Here is a 24,844-nt window from a genome sequence, read left to right on the forward strand (position 1 = left end):
GATCTCAGAATGTGAGTAGGAAAGCCAGGCAAAGCCATCCTCCCGTTCCGATGAACAGAACCCTATTGTTTTTCTCTGGTTAGAGGCATCCTAGCAACAGCCTGCTTCTGCTCAGTGTGGTCCACACAGCCCCATGCAGGACCTGCTCAGGTCATTTGCTGACAGACAATTGCATTGTCAGCGCTGCGTGTGTGTGTGTGTGTGTGTGGGGGGGGTAATTGTGTGATTATGGCTCCCTTGTAAACCTTGCATCAGAAGGCAAAACTCTGGGACTAGTTAGAGCAATGGGGATGGGTAAAATTGGACTGCTGGGGAGAGCAGCTGAATGCCTGTGGCCTATCAGCTTCAGTGAGAGTTTGCAGAGGCACAGATGGGACAGTCAGCTCATACCCACTTGGGAGGCAGTTACTGTAATGAAACAACACAAGGTAATGGGTATGGCAGTTAACATGGTTAGAAGGAAGCTGAGATTTATTGGTACTTGGCAACCAGGAGAGAACAGGATTCAATGAGACAATAGGTATGTTGAAGCCACTGGTACCTGTGAGAAGCCAAGCTCTTAAATTTGTCTGAGTTTTGTGCCCTAGCTGGTCACTTCCTAGTTCTGTGACCTCAGGCAAATTGCCTCAGCCTTCCAGGTCTCTGTTTCACATTAGCTGGAGGTATCCTCGTTTGGTTGTTATGAGGATAGGTGAGCAAGGAATGAAGCTAAAGATAATGCTGGGCATATGATCAGCATCATGGAAATGCTTGTTCTGACTCTAGGCAATCTGCCTTTCCTCTGGGCCTTGGATGGTGTCCAGTTGCAGCTACAGTTTTAAGCTTCAAATAGTTCTCTCTGTTACTTGGCGACTATCTGTCCTCCCTTCAGGTTGGACATTCTTGTTCTGGGCATAGGCCATGACTCATCCCAGTAAGCATAAATCCAGGCAAAAAAAAAAAAAAAAGCTGTACTGAACTGGGCAAGTCTGCTTGGAGGACTCCTTTGGAGAACTCTGGCACAAGGGCCTTCCTAGGTGACTTTTTAATATATTCTTAGGCCTTAGCTTCTTCCATTTAGAATGGGAGATGATAGTGGTGATGTCACCTTTGCTTGGTCATCATAAAAATGAGAATAATATACATGCAAAGTGCCTGTCACCATATTGAGCTGTATAATAGATAATATAGGGGGTTATAGATGATTACATTTGTGTATGCATATACATACACATATATGTACCATGCATATAAAAATTCAGTTGTAATAATTATCACATTAATAGTAAGAATAATTGTAATTCCTAAACTATAGCAAGATGAATGAGGCTTGTAAGTGTAATAGTCACACATGTAGGTTGGATGTCTTACAGGTCTAGATAACTTAATAAGGAAAGATTGAGCAAATGATATATTCACTCATGTTTTCTAGTTGCTCTGACTTTGAAACTAACTGGTGATGATAAAGTAAGATCTACTCACATAGCAACTGTAAAAAATGAAAAATTTCCCATGAAACACTTATTTATTACAACAGAATTATAGGGGTTTTGATGGTACTGTTGGCAATACAACCTGTATCTAATGTTTACCAGTTTGACAAAGAATGTATGTTCAAATACCTATTCTCCATAGTAAGCAACCCATTAGAGCAACATGTAATCTTTACTCTATGTCTTGGAAAAACAAATGAACAATGTGGGAAGATAAATAATTTCTGTCACTGTATTTTAACCATATTTGATAATTCACAATGAACAGCACCAAAACACATGAGAGTGTATAGGGAATAGAAATCCAGGGGGGAAATGGTATTTTCACGATTTCATTCATTTTATTCAATGCCCTCTATAGCTAAAGGCTTCTGGTTCAAGCACTGTGTGTGGTGGATGTGAGATAAGCAGCTAAAGGAGAGCAAAAGAGATAAGGACACAGCTTTCTTTCCTGCCTTTGAGGCCAGAGAAGACGAATCATGAGCCTGGGAACAGGAACAGCCACTAAGAACCTGAATGGATTCCTCCCCGATTTTCAAAGGCATTGTACACAGCTGAACTTTTTGATTGCTCTCAGTGAGGCCCTTATTGAATTTACAACCCGATAAACTTTCAAAGAGTAAATTGGTGTCATTTTTTAAAAGTTTTCTTAAAAATTAGAAGTTTTGTGTCTGTGTACCACATGCATGTAGATGTCCCAGAAGGCTATAAGAGAGAGTCAAATCCTCTGAAACAGGAATTACAGGTAAGTAACCCAATATGGGTGCTGGGAACTGAACCTAGGTTCTCTGCAAGACCACTAAAGTACTCTTAACCACTAAGTCATCTCTGTCTCATATGTGTTTACATGTCAGAACGTACTAGCTTAACCCTGTCTTTGCATGAGCCAACTTGAAGAATATTCTGGAATTATTGTGATGAAAAACCTATCTGAACTTAAACCCACAATGATAGTGGGTTTGAATAATAATGTTATTTCTCAAATATTTTTAAGTGCATTTTATGGGTCATACACCATTCTAGGTATTCACAGGTAGACTAGGCATCCAACCGGATGCCTGCCCTTAAGATAACATTCTTAGATAAGTGACCAAAAAATCAGGAAACAAAGACACAAATCTGTGACTATAATTGGTGAAGAGTCACCTTCCAGAATGTACCAGACCCCTGGGAGGTGTTAGACTCTCAGGACTCAAAGAGAAGGACCTTACATGAAATGCCCTACATTGTGGAGAGGGAACTTGTAGAGCCCACCTTCAGCAGAAAGACAGGGCATCAAGTGAGGGGTGTGGTTGCCATCCCACAGTCAAAACTCTGACCCACAATTGTTCCTGTCTGAAAAAACTGCAGGGATGGAAATGGAGAGGAGCCTGAGGACAAGAAGATCTAGCAACAGGCCCAAAGTGGGATCCAGCTTAAGGGGAGGCTCCAAGACCTGACACTATTACTGAGGCTATGAAGCCCTCACAAAAAGGAACCTAGCATGACTGCTTCCGAAAGACCCAACAAGCAGCTGCAAGAGTCAGATGCAGATATTTGCACCCAAGCAATGGACAGAAGCTGCTGACCCCTGTGGTAGAATTAGGGGAAAGCTGGAAGAAGCTGAGTAAGAGGGAGACCCTGTAGAAGGACCATCAGTCTTAATAAACCTAGACTCCCAAGATCTCTACAATACTGGAACACAAACCAGGCAGCATACAACATCTGTTACAAGGCCCCCAACACATATACAGCAGAGAATTGCCAGATCTGGTTTAGTCAGAGAAGATGCACCTAATTCTCAAGAGACTGGAGGCCCCGTGGTCCTAGGAGGGAGCTTAGTGGTCTGGTGGAATGGGGTAGGGGGTGGAGACATTTTTATGGAGATAAGGGGATGGGGAGGAGGTATAGGATGTAGTATGGGGGTAGATCGGGAAAGGAATAAAATCTGGAGTTTAAATAAATAAATGAAAATAAAAAATGGTGAGGAGTCAAGAAAGAAAATGGACAATATAGTAGATGAAGAGTTGACAATGAATCCAAGAGACAGGGCGATGTCATTGCAGTGATCTGAGAAAGCTTCACTGAGGAGATGATGTTCACATAAACATCTGAAAGATGAGAAGGACCCATTCTTATGGCGAGAGAACCTTAAAAAAGAAAAGGTAATGAGCAAAGGACTTAAGACTTCTGAAACCTTGATTGTAGAAGAGAGAATGAATGCAGACGGGCATGGCTGAATGGCTGGGGGGAGGGGATCAACTCATGAGGAAGATGACCTTACAGAGACTGGGAAAGTGGAATATTCTCCATATACTAGGCCCTTCAGGTGGTGTGTGTGTGTGTGTGTGTGGTGTGTATGTATGTGGTGTGTGTGTGTGTGTGTGTGTGTGTGTGTGTTGTGTGTAGTGTTTTAGTGTTTGTTTATTGAGGTATATTCAAGTCCTACACAATTGACTACTTCAGAGGTTCTTAGCTTTATCATAGAGCACAAAATTATGACCACAATCAGTTGCATAGTTTATGTTAAATTATATAAGGAAAAGCTGGGGGAATATCAAGTGAAGCAGGCAGAGTTGGGAGGCTGGGCAGAAACAGTATAAAAGTAGAGAGTTGTTCAGCCTTGAAGGACAAAGTAGATGAAAGTAGAATGCAGAATCGGAGACTGTTTTAAAGGTGACTGTGAGAAGATTAATTCAGCTCAAAAATGGGGAGAAAGAGGTGGGCATGATGAATGTCCTCCAGATTTCTGCCTGGAAATTAGAGGACATTTTCATAGTGACATTATCTATAATTAAAATTGGCATTCTGGGTTCCACCCCTTACTGAGGAGCTATTGGCAGTCAATTGTTGCAGAAAGAAACAATTTTTTTTCAGGCTGTGGTCACTAGTAGGCTGCCTATGACTCAGTAAATGACTTCAAATCCACATCTTTATACATGTGAGCTATACTAACTGAATTTGGTGTGTTATCCAAAAGAAGAAAATCAAAAAGAAATAAAGTTGGAAGAAGGGAGTTTGGGGTAGTACAGGGAGAGTAAAAGGGGAAATGGCGAGTAGATACCATCATATTGAGTTATATGAATATACAAGATTCTCAAAAATAAAGATTTTTTTAAATTGTCATTCCAATAGAATGCTGATAAAAAGCTAGATCTGGTTACTCTGAATTGCAAAGTCTTAAAGGCATTTATAGCATTTGAGAAACTTATTTATGTATATAGCCTTCCTTTAATGGTATTAAAACCAGAGATATAGAAACATTCAATGTAGAGTTAGATCTGAGGCTAAATCTTTATAGAATTAATCACAACTTCCATGATTTATATTCAGAAAAACCATGTTCGTTATCACATTGAATTAATATAAGTTTTCCAATTACTTTGATCTATAGCTGAGTAGTTTCCAAAATATGTTTGTAGTTGAATAAGAGCTGGATGCATGGAGACTTCATTCCTATTTTTATATATATGCATTTGTAGAAATTCTTGCTTAACACTTGTAGCACTGTGGTGGTTTGAATGATAAATGTCCCCCATAATCCAGGCATTAGAATACTTAGTCCCAGTTGGTGGCACCGTGTGACTAGGTTTAGGAAGCGTGTCAGCAGGTCTGTAAGTCAAATAGTCCCAGGCCCCCACAGTAAGGAAGCTGGAGAGAGACAATGCTGATTCAACTCCTTCCTTTTATTTCCTTTTGAAACTCAGTCTGGGACCCCAGCCTGTGGAAAGGTACCTCCCACACCCAAAAAGACTCATTCCTCTTTAGTTAGACCTCTCTAGAGACATCCTCTCCGATGTGCCCAACAGTGTCTACTGGTGATACCAATTCCACTCAGGTTGGCAATGGATGTAACAGTTACAAAATATATACCAGTCACCTGACCTGAAGTAGTTTTCAAATGCTAATCAATTTGATGTTTAGAATAGGCAAATGATAGTATTAATATTCCTGGCTTACATGAAAGAGACAGAGACAAGATGAAATCTGGTGATATAGTGAGGGTTACTAACCAAACATATAAGCTTCAGACTCAGGCAGAGTCGCTCCGGGGTCTATGTTCTTATAAAACACTCATAACTTGTGCAAACACAGGAAAGACCTAGGATTGTTTTCTCTTGAGTATATTTCTGAAATTTGAAAAAAGTGTCACAGACTATCCCCAAGGGAAATCTAGAGGAGATGTAGTCTGAAGTTCTTTTTAATCCAAGAGAAAGCATGTCTGAGAGAATGAAGTAATTACTAGGTTATTCCAGTTGTTTGAAGAGAATCCAAGTGTAATGTTACATCCCTATAATCCTAGCATTCAGGAGGCTAAGGCAGGAAGATAATGAGTTCATGGTCAGCCTGGAGTACAGTGACCTTTCCTCAAAAATCAACAACTCCTAAAAGATACAAACTCTTGGGAGCTGATCCTTGCCTAGCATAATCAGAGCTCTAAGTTCTATCCCCAGTAAAACACACACACACACACACACACACACACACACACACACACACACACACACACACACACACACACTCCAGTTATTTCCAGTGTATTTGATCTTCATAACTAGACTTCAAGAGCCAGAGAAACAGAAGATTTACTATGAGGGATACTGCCCCCTAGAAATGTGAAAAGCTAAACCCATGCAGTCTCACTGATATGGCTACCTGAACATGGATGACACCAATAGACATCCTAATAGGAGAAAAGGGAAGTAAGCATTATCATTTGCTTGAGTGTGTTAAGGAGTGGATTTTAATGCTTACTAAAGCAGCAGCTGTAGATGGGAGCTAAGGAACTGTCTAGTAAATGTGTAAGGACAGAATAAAAGATGGGAAGCCAACAGGAGCAAATATCTAGGTTCCTGGTAGAGGATCAAGATGGTTTGACCAGGTACCTAAGGATGAGCTCTATGAGGCAAACCAAAGAGAAGCTTATAGATCAAAGATGGGAGCTGTCTAAGTATGATTGAGAACGCTCTCCCCTAAGCTCCATTGGGTAAATCCAATGACCCCTTTCAAAGATTTTAAAAGCATATGAAGTGTCACTCTGAAAATGGTGAAAGCTAATGGGCAAACGAGTAAATCACGAGGGCTGATTTAACTGGGAACAGACTTCAAGGTTGATCATAGGAAAGTGGGTTGGCATACCAGTGAGAGAGGTGGGGGGAAGGAGGGGAAGAGGGAGAGGGAACAATTCAGAGCAATTGAGTTACCATGTAAATAGACAGTATACTAGGGCTAAGGAGCTAAATACTGGCAGTTTCATGAGACACTTAGCATGGCCACTTGTTTCTCTTCTCATGGTTTTGCCTTCTCTTTTTCTTCTCCTATTGACTATTTTTAAGGATAGAAAGATACCCTAGCCTTTTATTCCCCCCTTATCTCCTCCTCTCTGTGTGGGCTATGGGAAGCCAAAGTTGGCTGTTCACGTGATTTCCTATTTTGCTTTCCATACAGCTAGATAGCCTGTGTAGTCTAAAGGCAGAGGACTTTGGCTTGTGTCAACGCCACATACACACAGAAATGGAATGAAGGAGAGGTGTGAGGGACTGAAAAAGTGCACTAGAATTTTGTTTCAGGGAGTCTCTAGAGGTTGAGTGAGTCTGAAACTAAATGTAACCTTGAGATTTCTTTATCCCTGCAAAGAGGGACATGTATTCAAGTCAGGGATCAGCTAGTTTGTGAGTTCACACAGGTAAAAGCCCCCCATGGTCTCCCCTGCAGAAGTCTATACAAGGGGTATGGAGAGGAGATTCATTGGGAGAGGCTCAAGGGGGAAAAATGACATGATTTTTGGAGCAAACAAGAGGACAAGCTCAGAATCAGGTTGGATCCTATTTTTAGGATGTTGAAGGCTGCCTGAGGCATTGAGCTATTTTTAGACCCCTATGCTCCTAGGGCACAGCCAATGCTGTTGATTGCAGAGACTTGGACACTAAAGCAAGGGCAAAAGAGGAGAGAGAGAGAGACAGAGAGAGAGAGAGAGAGACAAAGAGAGAGACACAGAGAGAAACACACACAGAGAGAGAAACACACAGAGAGAAACACAGAGAGAGAAACACAGAGAGAGAGAAGCAGAGAGAGAAACAGAGAGAAGCAGAGAGAGAGAAACAGAGAGAGACAGAAGGAGAGAGAGAAAGAGAGAAGCAGAGAGAGAAACACACAGAGAGAAACATACAGAGAGAAACAGAGAGAAGCAGAGAGAGAAAGAGAAACAGAAAGAAACAGGAGAGAGACAGAGACAGAGACAGAGAGAATTACAGCAGAGAAAAGAGGACACACAGAGATGGACTAGGAAGGGAAGGGGAGAGCCTAGAGCCCTCCTGTGTGAACAGATAGACAAGTCCATCCAGGCGAGGCAGGCTGTGGCTATGAGAAAGATACATAATGCGATAAAGCTTGGTAGCAGGCATGTGTGATTGAACAGACCAATGAAGAGATAACATTTGAAAGCTTTACTGCTTGGAAAGCTGTTAGCAAGCTGGTGTCCCCTTCATCATGTTTAATTTTACTTTTACTACCCTTCATTTGCTTTGACGGGTTGATGTTGCCATGGTGCGGCTGGAATTCTCGTAAAAGTGCTGTTACCCTTTCAAGATGGCCATTTTTTTCTAGGGTTTATACCACATTTTATAGTTATGTCAGAAGGTTTACTTGGTTTGTGAATTCTCCAAGCTCTGAGATTGCTCTCAAAAAACTCCAGGTTGCCTCCAGTTCTGGCTGTTTAATTTGGGATCTTTTAACAGCAGTTATATCATCAGCTGATGTCCTTGCATAATTAAAAAGGCATCCTTGGGTTCATGCACATAAACAAAGGGCACAGGAACAAGAATGGGAACTCACATTCCCAGGTGCTGAGACCCTGAGCCTGTGAAACAATCTATATACTCCTGGATACTGTGATTTGTACACAGAGTTGTAATAAATAAAATAATAATAAGCAACTCTGAAGTTTGATGATGAATATGTAACTATGTAATTTTACAGCCCCTTTACTTATGATCTATCATTTCAGGATTTCAACACCATACAAGGAAGACAACACTCTCTTCAGTACATCCTGAAGATATCTAGGCTTTGAAGTTAAGTTTTGTGGGGATTTATAAAAACAATTTTAAAATTTATATCTATATATATGTATATCTAAGTTTTTGTGTACCATGTGCATGCACGAACATGCAGAAGCCAGAGGGGGGCATCAGATCCAATGGATTTGGAGTTACAGACAGTTTTAAGCCACCATAAGACTGATGGAATGTGAATCTAAGTTCTCTTCTAGAATACCATATTCTTTTAATCATTGAGCTGCCGCTCCGCTCCACAGTACGTTATATATGTCTTTAGCACTATACAGTTCCATGACACGTTAAATCCATAAAATAATGTAATTATCAATAACCTTATCTATACATATGACTTATAAGAAAGCAGAGGAACTTGGGACACTCCATGTCACCACGTTGGAAGGATTTCCTAAAGCATAATACAATAACATCAAGATAATGAACGTGCTGAGTTACATTGTTCACACACAATGGTTTAGAACAAACTTCTATATTAAAATCTAAGGTGTATTCTGTAGTGTGTCCTGCAGATATATTCTGTTATATAAATAGTTATCCCATTATTCCACATTGCCTGGTCAGGTCTGGAATGTGGGTGAGATTTGGGGAAGTAGAGAGCTGTATATCAGTGTTTGTTTCCTGTGAATTGTTCAACAAATATCTACAAATTTAGAAGCTTAAACCGAATTTCTACTTTTGCAGTTCTTAAGGTTAATAGTCCAAAATGAGTCTCAGGATGCTAGCACCATAAGTAAACTGTCTTCACATGATAGTTCTAGGGGGAATCTGCTTCTCTACCATCTCGGTCCTCTTTAGAATACCTACATTGCTCCTTTGAAGACACTCTCACTATGTGGGATAGGTTAGCCTTGAACTTGAGATTTCCCCTGGATTCAGCATTACCAGGGCAAGGATTATAAGCATTTTTCATAAAACACTGAATATACCAACCTACCCAATCCCCTCTGTCATTTTTAAGGACCTTCCTGATTCCACAGGGTCCACAAGGTTTTCCCAAAGCACCTCCCTATATTGTCAGCTGATTAGCAAACTCAGTCAAATCTATGAACATATTAATGCATTTATAGCTACTCAGGATTACAGAAGCCTGTTAGTCCTTTACACCATTCACTGATAATAGCAGGCATGTTGGAGGTCCCTTGAGGCAGCAAGGAGAAGGTTCTCATATAAATTAGAGGTAGACTAGATGAGCCGAGGTCATTTTCCTCATGTGTGCATTATAACAGACAAAAATCTGATATTTTTACTAACTTGGCTTCCTCTGGTCAAAGGGAATGAAGACATTTTACTACCAACAGGCAATGTTTTTTTTTTAAGCTGCAGGGTATTAAACATGCACATATATAATCTTAAACCATCTTCAACAGCTTTATATTTTACTAGTTTGAAGTTTCCTATGAAAAGCAACACTGAAAATATATAATCCTAAATATTATAGGTTATCTTGATCTGATATTTTTCAACGTGTCCAATATTGTCATTAACTTTAGAAAGGTCAATAGTTTTCAAAAAGCGAACATGTATGTCTTGAGAGCAGGACACCTCCTGGGGAAAAAAAGGGGCAGATGAATCTCTTCTAGTCGTCTTTCTTGGCTCCTGGAGCCCACTATAAAATGTTCAATAATATATTTTCATACATTATGGCTATTAAATGCAAAGAGATTTTATTATTGTGTGATTCACTAAGAAACTTTACAAAGAACCATATTTGATGGAGTGGTTATCTACAAAAATAGCATGTTAGTGTTTAGTAGAGCTTACAAATTCCCCATGACTCTCATCGTGAGACAGTTTTATGATGCATGGCTTTCTCTTAAATACTGACTTGAGCAATATTGACTGTGTGGACAGACTAGTGATTTACCTCTAATCAAAGTGATATTGAAACTCAAGCAAGGGCAATTCTCTGATTAAGTTACAAAACATCAGCGGCAGACTGTTAGTCTTGTTGGCTTGATGAACAAGCTGCCATGTTGGAGAGGCTGAGCATGGAGCCCACACCCGGGCAAGCAAAGTGTTGAAGTTTGTCAATAACCACTGACTGAGCTAGGCAGTGAATCTTATTTTAGTGAACATTAACTAAGCCTTAATGTAACCCTAAAGTTGAAGGCCCTGCTAAGCCATGCCCAGATTCCAATCCCAAAGGAACTGTCGAATGATAAATCTATATTTGTATACGTTTGTGTTATATATGCTTGCATGCATCTATACAGATGTATGTGCATGCATGTGGAAGCCAGAGGCCTATGTTGACTGTCTCCTCAATTACTCTCCATTAATTCATTTTATTATGTTTAATGATGTGATGTGTGTTTGTGTGTGAGCATGCTTGTGTCTGTGAGGATATAGGTGAATGCAGGTGCCCTCAGAGGCCAGGGACATAGGATTCCCTCAGGACTGGAGTTCCAGGCAGCCGTCAACTGTCTGCTGTGGCATTCAAAACTGAACTCCTGTTCTTGTGAGCAGTAAGTGCCCTTAACCACTAACTCATTTTTCCAGCCCCCTGCTTTAGGTTCTGAAGCAGGACCTCTAACTCAATCTGAAATTCATTAATGTGACAAGGCTAGCTGCTCAAAAATTCCATGGTCCACCTCTCTCTGCATCCCAGTTGATGGTGTTATTAAAGTTCATCTCCCCCTTCACCCCTATCTGTCCATCCATCCATCCATCCATTCATCCATCTATATCCACAGTGCCACAACACTGTATTTCTAAATTACTACATTGTAGTTTATGCAGGAATAGGTTGATAGTATGGCCTTTGATGCAATGCCATATGATATCTTCTTGGGAGACTAAAGCTTTCCTAAAAGAGGAAGGTAAGTAGAGCTTTAAGTTTTAAAGAGTCAGATGGCTCTAGTATTGCCTTCTCTCTATTGATGTTTTAATTTCTCTATTGTTCACATGAATACTTAAGAACCCATAGCAAGAACTTCTGCAAGAAACAAATGCAAGGGTGTAATAACACTAGAAGGAAGGAGTGTTTTTAGAAATAAAGTTAGCTTTCATCTGTCACTTAATTTTACATTTTTTACTTAGTTTTAGTGACTGGTGACTACACACCATTTTCATTATGTTAGAGGCTCAAGAAGAAGAATATCTAGTGTGAATCTTTCTTCCAGATCCTTTTCTTAATTGCTTTTTCATTCAAGCCAAATACTTCTAGTGGCAGCCCACAGCCCTGTTGAAAAACAATCCACGGTCTCAGTGACTGGGCCTCATAACAGAACACCTTAATAAGACCAAGCTCACTACGTCTTGACTCCCCAAGATGGATTGTGTTCATAGTCTATTATTTGAATGAGGGTACCTGACTTATGGCAAATCCATCTGAAACAGCATTGTAGCACTGTATTTTATCTTTAGGAAATATATTTTTATAAAAGTAAGATATTTACCTCTGTTGCAAGAAGGAATTTAAGCAGAAAAATTTCTCTCTAATGTTGGTTGAATCATGCAAGACTGATGAGAAAGAACGGGGTGATACATCAAGCAACTCACTTGAAAAACCCACTTGTATTTTTATTGCAGGAAGATGGGCTGAGATAAAGGTGTTCCTCTCTGGTGCCACATGAAGTTCTCTCTCTCTCTCTCTCTCTCTCTCTCTCTCTCTCTCTCTCTCTCTCTCTCTCTCTCCCTTTGCCCAAGTCATGCATATCACCTCAGAATTCACCAGGGGGGTATCTCCATTCTCTAGCACTTACATTTGCACAAAGGTACCATTCATTTTTCCTTTCATTCCCTCTTTAGGGCTGCTGAAAGGAGTCAGAATTTATAGGCTTTGAATGTAGAAATCTTTCCTTGAAATCTCAGGCTGCAAGAACCGAAAAGGAACACTGTGACTATCTGATTCAACCCTCTCATTTTATAAGGGAGGACACCAAAGCCCTTTAGAGAATGGTCTTGCCTGTCATGCATGCCTTTAATGGTACCCAGGGATCCACACCAGAAGACTCCAGGCTCTAGGGATTCATGGAGCATCAGAAAGTCATGTGAGCAGGTGATGTTTTAATTTCACTTTAGTTGATTTATTTTCTTCCCAATTAACTGAAGTTATGTGAAGTGTGTGCCAACGATTCACAGAGTGAGCTAGCTGCATGCTGGATTCTCTGTCTAGAGAACTCAATATCTAGTCCTTAGATCCTTGGGAAAATGTCTTAGTGTCTTCATTTTCCCATTTCTAGTGCACGTGCATAGGCATGCAGGCGCGCACAAAATCAATTTCCTGGGCTGGAGTGATAACCTGAGAGATGTTATGCAAAATTCTTTTTAAATTGTTTCCTTTATTTTTATTTTATGTGTATGAGTATATTGCTTACTTGTATATCTGTACACCATGTATGTCTAGTGCCTGACAAGGTCAGAAGAAAGTGCGATATCCCTTGAGACTGGAGTTATAGATGGCTGTGAGCCATCATGTAGATGCTGGGAATCAAACTCCGATCCCTTGGAAGATGCTTTTAATCACCGAGTGGTTTCTCCAACCCCTGGAAAGCTCTTAATACAGACCTGACACTAAACAAGCATTGGGATATTTGTGATTATCTTGAACAGCTCCCACTAACATTACACGGTCTTAATGCCTGGACCCTGCCAACAGCCAATCCCTTTATCTTTGGGATCTTAACTGGGCATGTGCAAAGTGATAGGATATCAGTATTTAGAACTCTTTCCTCCTCTTCTGTTCACATTAGCATGGAAGTGACTCTTCTGCTTTAATGGCCTGTTCTAGCAGCTCCTATCCTAGTATGCTGTGGCAAATAAAACAAATTTCTTGCAGTTGAAACTCACCCCTCCTGATGGTCCCCCAGACCTGATACAGCCTCTGACAATAGCAGTGAAAATCAGATGAGCCCTTTCTTGTTTAAAAGCCTATTGCTACTCTAGAGAAGGCAAGCTTGATATGCTGTATACCAAAGCAGAAGAGACAATCTTAGGAAAGTGACAGCTGAGGACAATAGCTTCAGGGCCCTTGAGATAGGTGCTCAGGGGACAAGAGCCTGTGAGTGAGCTGGCAACTGGGCAGGAGGAATGCAAAGCAAAGATCAGACAGAGATATCACTTAGGAGATGAGGTTGAAGAAAGATGTCCGTTGTCATGAAGGTACCCCTTCATGTGTACAATAGAAGGAGAGGTTAAGTCTGGCTGTGGATGGGAACAACAAATACGTGTGAGTTATTTTCTTTGTTGTTTACACCTGAGGCAAAGAGCAGTGGAATCTTGGTTGATCTTGAGAAAGTACTCAAATGGCAGCTAGAAGCTTCCACCTCTACTGCTGTCAAGAGCAGCAGCGTCCTCTGGGGAGAGACCTGAGTGTCATTTCCCACCTTCCCTCCATACCTTCCACCGAGCGCCTGTGACAGGCAATGGATTGGGAGGAAATAAGTGTGGTGTTTTGCTCTCTCAAATGGATGGTCCCCTGTTGTCTGGGCTTAAATTTTAAACTGTTCTGATCATTCGGCACAGATCCCAGCAACTAATTTTTGTCACGGAAAGGTCATGTTCAGTTATTAACACAGAGTGACAACTGTACTTCACAAAACAATTGCCCTCCTTCATCCCTGCCACCTCCACACAGGTCTCTGCAGACAATCGCTTCATTTCTATTCATTACCAGCAAGATGTTTTAACAGCTCCTTGCCGTCCATCTTAGCTGTCTAGGAAGCATGGGCTGAGGGAGTGCAGGGCACTTCAGGAGAACAAAGGATGGAAAATATATTTTCATCTCCAGCCAGGTCAACTCAATGCCACTTGAGTGAACATAAAACTTCCTGTGACTGCTGAGACTAAAGTAACTCAGAATGACCACTGTGGGATTTCAGAGCTGGGGAGAACTATGCCAATTCCCTAGGCACCTAAAAATCCTGGGATTCTCCAGCCCTATGGCCAGTATTGTGCTACGCAACACAGGCAGGATGTTTGTGTGTGTGTGTGTGGGGGGGGGGGGTTCTTCAGTGTTTGAGATGCTTAGAGCTTGTCACCCTATCTTGATCCTGGTGACCTCAAATTTGACTGTGACCTGTCAATACTTTCTAAGCTGGCACTGCTTAGCATTCAATCTCCATCATCACAAAGGTGAATCATGCCTCTTATGGATGCAATCACTAAACAAAGTCCAAAGCAGCAAAACGAAGTGGGTTTTATGTTTCTCAAATAGCAGCAGAAGTGCTATGTGCAACTCTACCTGACCCCTCCGCTTGAGAGAGAAAAGCAATCATGCAGAATCTTGTAGCCTTATGTGATTTTAAGAGTTATGGGTCTTGGTCTATCTCATCAGAATTTCAGAAGCAGAATGGCAAACTGTATTTATGACCAGCCTTTTAAATATTTGTTTTATGTCTATGTCTAAATATGTATGTGTATGTTGAAATATGCCTGTATGTGTACTGCTAAATATGTCTTATGTGCACTGCTAAATATGTCTGTATGTGTACTGCTAAATATGTCTTAAGTGTACTGCTAAATATGTCTTAAGTGTACTGCTAAATATGTCTTATGTGGACTGATAAATATGCCTTATGTGTACTTATGTACATATGTACACATGCATGAGAGCATAGTCCTGTTTCTGAAGCCTGTCATAGTTGTTCATTCAAAGCAGAGACAGGGTAGCCTGAAATAGGAGGAGCTGTGACATATGTCATTTGACAGTTTGCTGAAGCACACAAAGCAATGGTCACTTGGATGCTGGTGAGTTTTCAAAGCACCTGTTAGTGAGCAGCCTCGGATTCCCTTACTCAGTATACCAGTAACATGGCCCTGTGCACCAGGCCGGATCTGTGCTAGGTAGGTTTTATCAGGGAGCTCTTTCCTCGGCATGGTACCTGTGGAGGAAAGAGGAGCAGCTCTGGAAAGCATGCTGATGGAGAGAAGCTGTGGCATATGATAAAATGATGGACTCCCTGGGGAAATCTCCACAGCCTCGGCCCTGCACCGCGATTAGTCTTGTCCTCGTTGGGCGATGCGCATTACCTTGTTGTAGCCTCTTGGAAGGAATAATATATGGTTTGGATATTACTCTGCTATTGACATGCTGGCATATCTGCTTTAACAATTTTTAAAGAAACAAGTTGGAGTTTACAGTGCCGGGTGTTTAATAAGCCTGGAAGACAGCTGAGGGTGGCTGTGTGAATGCCGATCAGGTTTCTCCAGGCCCTACTGTAGCCCTTCAGTAAACCGCCAGTCCCAGGGGTAGAATGCACTCCTTCCGTAGGATCAGAAAATAATAGCTGATGGTGTGGATGTTCAATAGATGGAGTAAGGTGTTTTCATTTTTCTGAATTCCACCCTGTCTTCATTCACCTCAAAGCTTACAACTCTTTTTGTTTGGTTGGTTTTTGTGTTTTGTTTTGTTTTGTTTTTAAAATAACTCTAGTGTTGAACACAGTGACTGCGGTTTAGGCACTCTAACGTGACACAAGGTGTTTGTTTTTAGCCAGATCTTTACAATAGTAAACGTTAGAAGAGTGAGTTCACTTTTCTGGTTTAACCATTTAGACTCAGCCCCAGAAGCAAGGCAAATGGCTGTAAGCTACTGCTTAGAGATGGCCCAGATCAATGCCTCTCGGAAGGTATACATTCTCTCATGATACTGAACTGCTTCAGGTCATCTGACAGAAATTAGTTATGGGCTTTTGTCCAGTAAGAGGAAGGCAAAGTCGTTGATGGGGGGTGGGGGGGCTAAATCGAGAAAGAATAGGAAATTTTATAGCTGGACACAGAAGTTTTCTTATTTATCTCCTGGTGGTACAATGGGCAGATGAATGTTTAGTCTGACTTTTAAAAAGCTAACTCATGCATATTCATACCTGCGACATGACTGCGAAGTTTTATACATCTGACTCATGTATACTTTTGTCACATAAGTGCATGCTTATAGTCACATAATTTATGCTATTGTTTTAAGCTTTGTAAAGGTCTGTCTGAGGGGCTTCCTACCAATGGATAATTCTGGGTTTAAGTGTGCACTAAATTTACAGGCTGTACTGTAGGTTGTGGGATGTAAATTTACATCCTGGACTGCGGCTGACTCTCTTCATTTGTTCTAGAATGTTTTACACGGAACTATGTACAGCCCATTCATCATGATTTACAGCATGTCTTAATTTGGTATCACACACAGGTCATTAGCCAGCATGGTTGAAAACTTCTCCACATACCCTTGTAAGATGATATCTGGTGAGTGTGTCTACGGGTAGATTGATCAAAATACTTTTAAAGTCCTGGCATTAATGACGTTAATTGTAAATGCAATTGTAATTGCATTTGGTTCTCATTATTAGTACACATGATTTACTATTTCTTTAAAAAATATTCATACGGCCTGGCTGTTTTATAGATTTACATAATTAATTTTAGTCACAATATCTCCCTTCATCCCTTATTCCTATGTCTTTCAGGAATCCTTCTCAACAATTTCTCCTCTTAATCCCATGTCTTCTTTTTTCTGTGGCCACTAAATTTCTTCCATATTAACATCTTAACTTGTCACATGACTAACTCTACTGATTGTAAAATATAACATTTTCAAAAGTTGCATTTTCCTGATTATTAATAAGATTACCTAAACTTTGGATAGGGTATGTTGGCCACTTGCTTTTTTTCTACCTAAATGGCTGATTGGCAGACAAAAGGAGGGGCACAGGCAAGCATCTCTTCAGAACACCCCTGTCCTGCTGGAGCGATAACACGTTGCTCAAGACACAACCCTTTGTGATTTGTTAACAGGACCAGAAAGTACAGGCATCACAGTGACTCATGGGAACTTTCCTGCTCTAAATCTGTCACCCTGGAGCATTGAGATAACAGATTTAGCTGAATAGTTAGATTGAGAAATACTATGGTCAGACTAGAACTACAGGACAGACTAGAACTGAGATTGTTCTTAAGCCCAAACTATCCTCAACAACACATAAAGTGACTGGATACATTTTACATCATTATTGAATACCAAGCCCAAGACACACATGGCTACAGTGACTCTCTCTCCTATTTGCATTAACTAAGTGACTTTGGGGATGTAACTCTACACAGGTTTATTTCTTAGATGTACAAAACATAATATCATCAAGCTTTTAAAATTTCTGTAAAAATTAAAAGTAATTATTTAAAATTGGGAATTATTTTGTCAATATTTATTATATAGCCATATGTACATGACCAAAGCTGAACATAGCCTTCATATATGACCAAAGCTTTGGCTAGTTCCAGCCCAGCCAGGTAAGATATATCCCTTACTCCAGAAGATAGTCTTGATGGAAGGAAGTTAGCTTTGAAATGTCACTTTTCTTGCCAGGTAAAAATAAGTGCTTGCAGCATATAAAACATATTTAGTTGAGCTATTGATGGATAAATCATGAAAGATGCATACTTGAAAGGTTAATATCGACATTCTGTAAGACATAACTTTATATGCAGCACAGGTATTGATCCAGCTGTGGTGATGGGCAGGAGGGGCTGGTAGCGATCATTTGCAGTGGCAGCATGAAGGTGTGAAAGAGCTCAGAATTCTATTGAGGATGTGGTGTTCTTTAAACATGTTTTTGGAATCTCCATTTCAACTAATGAAGTGATTCTAGTCTGTTTCTTGCTACAGCAGTTACCACACCTAGCTTCCAAGGAGAAATATTTACCCAGCCATAGACACATGGCTAACTACACCTTCTGCATTTACCCCAGACAAGCAATTGCCAGGCAGTCTCAAGCTGTCTGAACAACACTTTTGAAGGGAACCAGGTATGTTTCTTGTTCAATTAACAAAAAAGAGAAAAGCCCTTGGTGATATTTGAGTCCTTGTTCTCTCTAGCTAAGTGGATACCAACAAGTTTGCTGTTAAAAGGAAACTTCCTAGTTAATAAAAATATTTCCTTTTATTATTAAAATGGGGTATAATCCTAGTAAAAACTAGTAGTTAGTAATTTTCATTCATTTCCCACAACTGTTACATAGAGAACTCTGCATGATGTAGGGTGAGACCTTACAAATTCTTGTACAGGGACACCAAGAAAAAAAGAAAAAGCATGTTATTATGCACTTAAATGTCTGTCACCAAACTCCAGAGAGGTTAGGTCATTAGATTTGTCTAGTTCTTTAACTTATTATTTTGAAATAAATTCAAATTCATAAGAATGCACAAAACATGGCAAACAAAGCATTACCACATAAATTGTGACCAGAACGCACATGCGCTAACAATGTAATCAACAAAATCCAGAAATCAATACTGATGGAATACTAACAGCTAGTCTATAGGGCTTAGGAGAATTTTACCAGTTTGCTCACCTACATCCATTTTGGGGGTTACGATCCAACCCAATGTAGAACCTTGAGTTCAGCCACTTCTGTCTAAATAATCATCAATCTGAAAAACCTTCTCAATCCTTGAGTTTCATGGCTTGGTTTGTTTAAAAATACTGGCCACTTATTTTATGACTTGTCTCTCAACTTGGTTTTATCTAATTTCTCATACAACTATACATATGTGTGTATACATAGAAATAGGTGTACTGTATTCAAACACAAATGAATCTTATCCAATATTATGATTACCATGTTTTTTGTTTCTATCAGTTTTGTTTATTTCTTAAAATATAACCTTAAGATAGAGCAAGTTTTCCTATTTTAACTTCATTTAATTGATTATGTATAATTGTATGGAATGGCAAATTCCTGTTTTATTCTCTAACTTCTAAACCAACTTCTGCTTTATCCATTATGCAATTTCTATACCTAAATCATATATTTTGCTAATTTTCTCTTAAGCTGTAGATAGATAGATAGGATAGATAGATAGATAGATAGATAGATAGATAGATAGATAGATAGATGATAGAGTAGTATTCTTAAGAATGTAGTAGAATATGGAAATTTTGTATATAAATCTTTGCATCAGATAAACTCTTCAATTTCTTCTTGGGTATGGTGTGAAGTCTGGGTTTAAAGTGATCTTTCTTGAATTGGCTACTTAGTTTTTGTATAATTTATCAATAAATCCATTTTGACTCGTGATATGGTTCCTTGATTAGAGGCACATTGTTTTGCAGATTCAGCCTCACTAAGTAGTTAAGGCTGGCCTTGGGCTCCTGATCCTATTGCTTCTGCTTTCTGAGTACTGGAATTGTAAGAATATGCTCTCATATCCAGTTGACTAATTTGCTTTTGTGTATCTGCATGTTTGTGTGTTTGCTTGTGCCTGTGATACACTCTGTCTATCTATCTATCTATCTATCTATCTATCTATCTATCTATCTATCTATCTAATCTATCTACACACACACACACACACACACACACACACACACACACACACTTGCCTGGCAAGTATTTTCTCCACTGAGCCATCTCTCTAGTTGTTGGAGATATTTGGCTTGCGAGACTTCCTGGCATGTTGAATTCTTAGGGCTCTCTATAGAGTTAAATGTCTGGTAAGATTCTTTTACTTGTAAAAGAAGGTTCTTTTACTTGTAAAAAGGTTCTAGAAATGTATGTCTGGTAAAGTTTACTACTGCCTCCATTACTAATCCACCTGTGCCCTCTATGCTTGTTTTCCTGACTGCTATTATGTCTGATTTTCAACATAAACAAGCCTAGCTTTACATCAAACTTGTATTGCTCTTTTCAGAACTATTGCAGTTTAGCAGACCGCATACTGATAGAAAGTTGAGTCATTTTAGTCAAGAAGGATGACATCAGATCAAGTATAGTTTTTGTCTTTCAAAAGACTTCCTAAAGTCTTACTCATAAACATTGTGCATATTTCCTGTTTAGCTTATTTTTGGCAACTTAATTTTTTACTATAGTTTCTCCATCTTCATATTGACTATTATTTGTGAATATAAGGCTGTTGATTTTCAAGCATTGCTGTGATGGTTAAACTGTTCATCAACTTACCTGGATTAAGAAACTCCAGGAGGTGGAGCTGATCCTCAGGCCTCTGTGAACCTTCACTCCCAGAGGAGAGCTTGCCTCGAGGGAGGGCTCTGACCACAGGACTCAGGTGAGATCACCATTTTCCCTCCAGTGTCTCTCTAAAGCAGGTCCACTCCAGAGAGCACAGGCAACAGAGCTTGTAGGACAGGATCCTATGGGCCTATATCTGGAGCCAGGAGATGGGGCTGTTACACAGCCCTTTGTGCACTGGTCTTGCCAGGAAAGAGCTGGTCTCCCAGGAGTGCTGACACAGGCTTATAGACTCATAGGAGAAACAAGCTCAAGCAAGAGACAGCAAGAACATCTAATACCAGTGATTACCAGATGGCAAAAGGCAAACGTAAGAATCTTACCAATAGAAACCAAGACTACTTGGCATCATTAGAACCCATGACTCCCACCACAGAGAGACCTGTATATCCCAACACACTGGAAAAGTAAGATTCAGATTTAAAATCATATCTCATGATGTTGGTAGAGGATTTTAAGAAGGACATTAATAACTCCCTTAAAAAAATACAGCAGAACACAGCTAAACAGGTAGAAGTACTTAAAGAGGAAACATAAAAATCCCTTAAAGAATTACAGGAAAACACAACCAAACAACTGAAGGAATTGAACAAAACCATACAGGATCTAAAAATCAAAGTAGAAACAATAAAGAAATCACAAAAGGAGACAATTCTAAATATAGAAAACATAAGAAAGAATTCAGAAGCCATAGATGCAAGCATCACCAACAGAATATAAGAGAAGAGAATCATAGATGCGAGCATCAGCAACAGAATACAAGAGATGGATGAGAGAATCTCAGGTACAGAAGATATCATAGAAAGCATAGACTCAACAATCAAAGAAAATGCAAAAAAAAAAAAAAAAAAAGATCCTAAACCAAAACATCCAGGAAATCCAGGACACAATGAAAAAGACCAAACCTAAGGGCAATAGGTATAGATGAGAGTGAAGATTATCAACTTAAAAGGCCAGGCCAGTAAATACCTTCAACAAAATTATAGAAGAAAACATCCCTAACCTAAAGAAAGAGATGCACATGAACATACAAGAAGCCTACAGAACTCCAAATAGACTGGACCAGAAAAGAAATTCCTCCCGACACATAATAATCAAAACACCAAAGGCACTAAATAAAGATAGAATATTAAAAGCAGTAGGGAAAAAGCTAAAGTAACATATAAAGGCAGACCTATTAGAATTACACCAGACTCCTCACCAGACATTATGAAAGCCAGAAGATCCTGGACAGATGTTATACAGACCCTAAGAGAACACAAATGCCAGCCCAGGCTACTATACCCAGCAAAACTCTCAATTACCAGAGATGGAGAAACCAAAGTATTCCATGACAAAACCAAATTCACACAATATCTTTCCACAAATCCAACCCTTCAAAGGATAATAAAGGGAAAACTCCAACACAAGGAGGGAAACTGCCCTAGAAAGAGCAAGAACATAATCCTTCAACAAACCTAAAAGAATATAGCCACAAGAACAGAATCCCAACTCTAACAACAAAAATAACAGGAAGCAACAACAACATTTCCTTAATATGTCTTAATATCAATAGACTCAATTCCCCAATAAAAAGACACAGGCTAACAGACTGGCTACATAAACAAAACCCAACATTTTGCTGCCTACAGGAAATCCAACTCAGGAACAAAGACAGACACTACCTCAGAGTAAAAGGCTGGAAAACAATTTTCCAAGCAAATGGTCCCAGGAAACAAGGTAAGGTAGCCATTCTAATATCAAATAAAATCAACTTTCAACCTAAAGTTATCAAAAAAAGAGAAGGAGGGGCACTTCATACTCATCAAAGGTAAAATCTTCCAAGATGAACTCTCAGTTCTGAACATCTATGCTCCAAATGCAAGGGCATCCACATTAATAAAGAAACTTTAGTAAAGCTCAAAGCACACATTGCACCACACACAATAATATTGGGAGACTTCAACACCCCATTCTCATCAATGGACAGATCCTGGGACAGAAACTAAACAGAGACACAGTGAAAGTAACAGACGTTATAGAACATATGGATTTAACAGATATCTAAAGAACATTTTATCCTAAAACAAAAGAATATACCTTCTTCTCAGCACTTCATGGTATCTTCTCCATATAAAATTAACCATATAATGGGTCACAAACCAGGCCTCACCACATACAAACATATTGAAATAATCCCATTCATCCTATCAGATCACCAAGGACTAAGGCTGATCTTCAATAACAACATACTAATAAAAAGCCAACATACATGTGGAAGCTGAACAACACTCTACTCAATGATAACTTGGTTAAGGAAGAAGTAAAGAAATTAAAGACTTTTAGAGTTTAATGAAATGAAGACCCAACATACCCAAATTTATGGGACACAATGATAGCTCTGAGTACCTCCAAAAAGAAACTGGAGAGAGCATACACTAACAGCTTGACAGCACACCTAAAAGTTCTAGAACAAAAGGAAGCAAATTCACCCAAGAGGAATAGACAGCAGGAAATTATCAAACTCAGGGTTAAAATCAACCAAATGGAAACAAAAAGAACTATATAAGGAATCAACCAAACCAGGAGCTGGTTCTTTGAGAAAATCAACAAAATAGATAAACCCTTAGCCAGACGAACTAGAGGGCACAGGGACAGTATCCTAATTAACAAAATCGGAAATGAAAAGGGAGGCATAACAACAGAATCTGAAGAAATCAAAAAAATCAGCAGATCCTACTACAAAAATCCTATACTCAACAAAACTGGAAAACCTGGATGTAATGGACAATTTTCTAGACAGATACCAGGTACCAAAGGTAAATTAGGATCAGATTAATGATCTACACAGTCCCATATTCCTTAAAGAAATAAAACCAGTCATTAATAGTCTTCCAACCAAAAAAAGTCCAGGACTGATGCATTTAGTGCAGAGTTTTATCAGACCTTCAAAGAAGACCTAATTCCAAATCTCCTCAAACTATTCCACAAAATAGAAACAGAAGGTTCTCTACACAATTCGTTCTATGAAATCACAATTACTCTGATACCTAAACCAAATAAAGACCTAACAAAGAAAGAGAACTTCAGACCAATTTACCTTATGAATATTGATGTAAAATATTCAATAAAATTCTTGCAAACTGAATCCAAGAACACATCAAATGATCATCCTTCACGATGAGGTAGGCTTCATCCCAGGGATATGGGGGTGGTTCAGTAGATGGAAATCCATCAACATAATCCACTATCTAAACAAACTCAAAGACAAAAACTACATGATCATCTCATTAGATGCTGAGAAAGCATTTGACAAAATCCAACACCCATTCATGATGAATTCTTGGAAAGATCAGGAATTTAAGGCCCATACCTAAACATAATAAAAGCAATATACAGCAAACCTGTAGCCAACATCAAACTAAATGGAAAGAAACTTGAAGCAATCCCTCTAAAATCAGGGACTATCTCCCCACTCTCTCCCTACCTATTCAGCATAGTACTTGAAGTCTTAGCCAGAGCAATTAGACATCAAAAGAAGATCAAAGGGATAAAAATTGGAAAGGAAAAATTCAAAATGTCACTATTTGCAGATGCGATGGTAGTATATATAAGTGACCCCCAAAATTCCACCAGAGAAATCCTAAACCTGATAAAGAACTTTAGTGAAGTTGCTGAATATAAAATTAACTCAAACAAATCAGTGGCCTTTCTCTGCACAAAGGATGAACAGGATGAAAAAGAAATTAGCGAAACAACACCCTTCACAATAGTCACAAATACCTTGGTGTGACTCTAACTAATGACGTGAAAGATCTGTATAACATCTTCAAGTCTCTGAAGAAAGAAATTAAAGAAGATCTCAGAAGATGGAAAGATCTCCCATGCTCATGGATTGGCAGGATTAATATAGTAAACATGGCTATTCTGCCTAAAGCAATCTACAGATTCAATGCAATCCCATCAAAATTCCAACTCAATTCTTCACAGAGTTAGAAAGGGCAATTTGTAAATTCATCTGGAATAACAAAAAAACCTAGGATAGCAAAAACTATTCTCAACAGTAAAAGAACCTCTGGTGGAATTACCAGGCCTGACCTCAAGGAATTGTGATAAAAACTGCACGGTACTGGTACAATGACAGACAGGTAGATCAATGGAATAGAATTGAAGACCCAGAAATGAACCTACACACCTATGGTCACTTGATTTTTGACAAAGGAGCTAAAACCATCCATTGGAAAAAAGACAGCATTTTCAACAAATGGTGATGGCTCAAGTGGAGGTTATCGTGTAGAAGAAAGTGAATTGATCCATTCTTATCTCCTTGTCCAAAGCTCAAGTCTAAGTGGATCAAGGAACTCCACATAAAGCCAGAGA

This window comes from Mus musculus, chromosome 14 (genome assembly GCF_000001635.26).
Source record: "Mus musculus strain C57BL/6J chromosome 14, GRCm38.p6 C57BL/6J".
NCBI classification, from domain to species: Eukaryota; Metazoa; Chordata; class Mammalia; order Rodentia; family Muridae; genus Mus; species Mus musculus.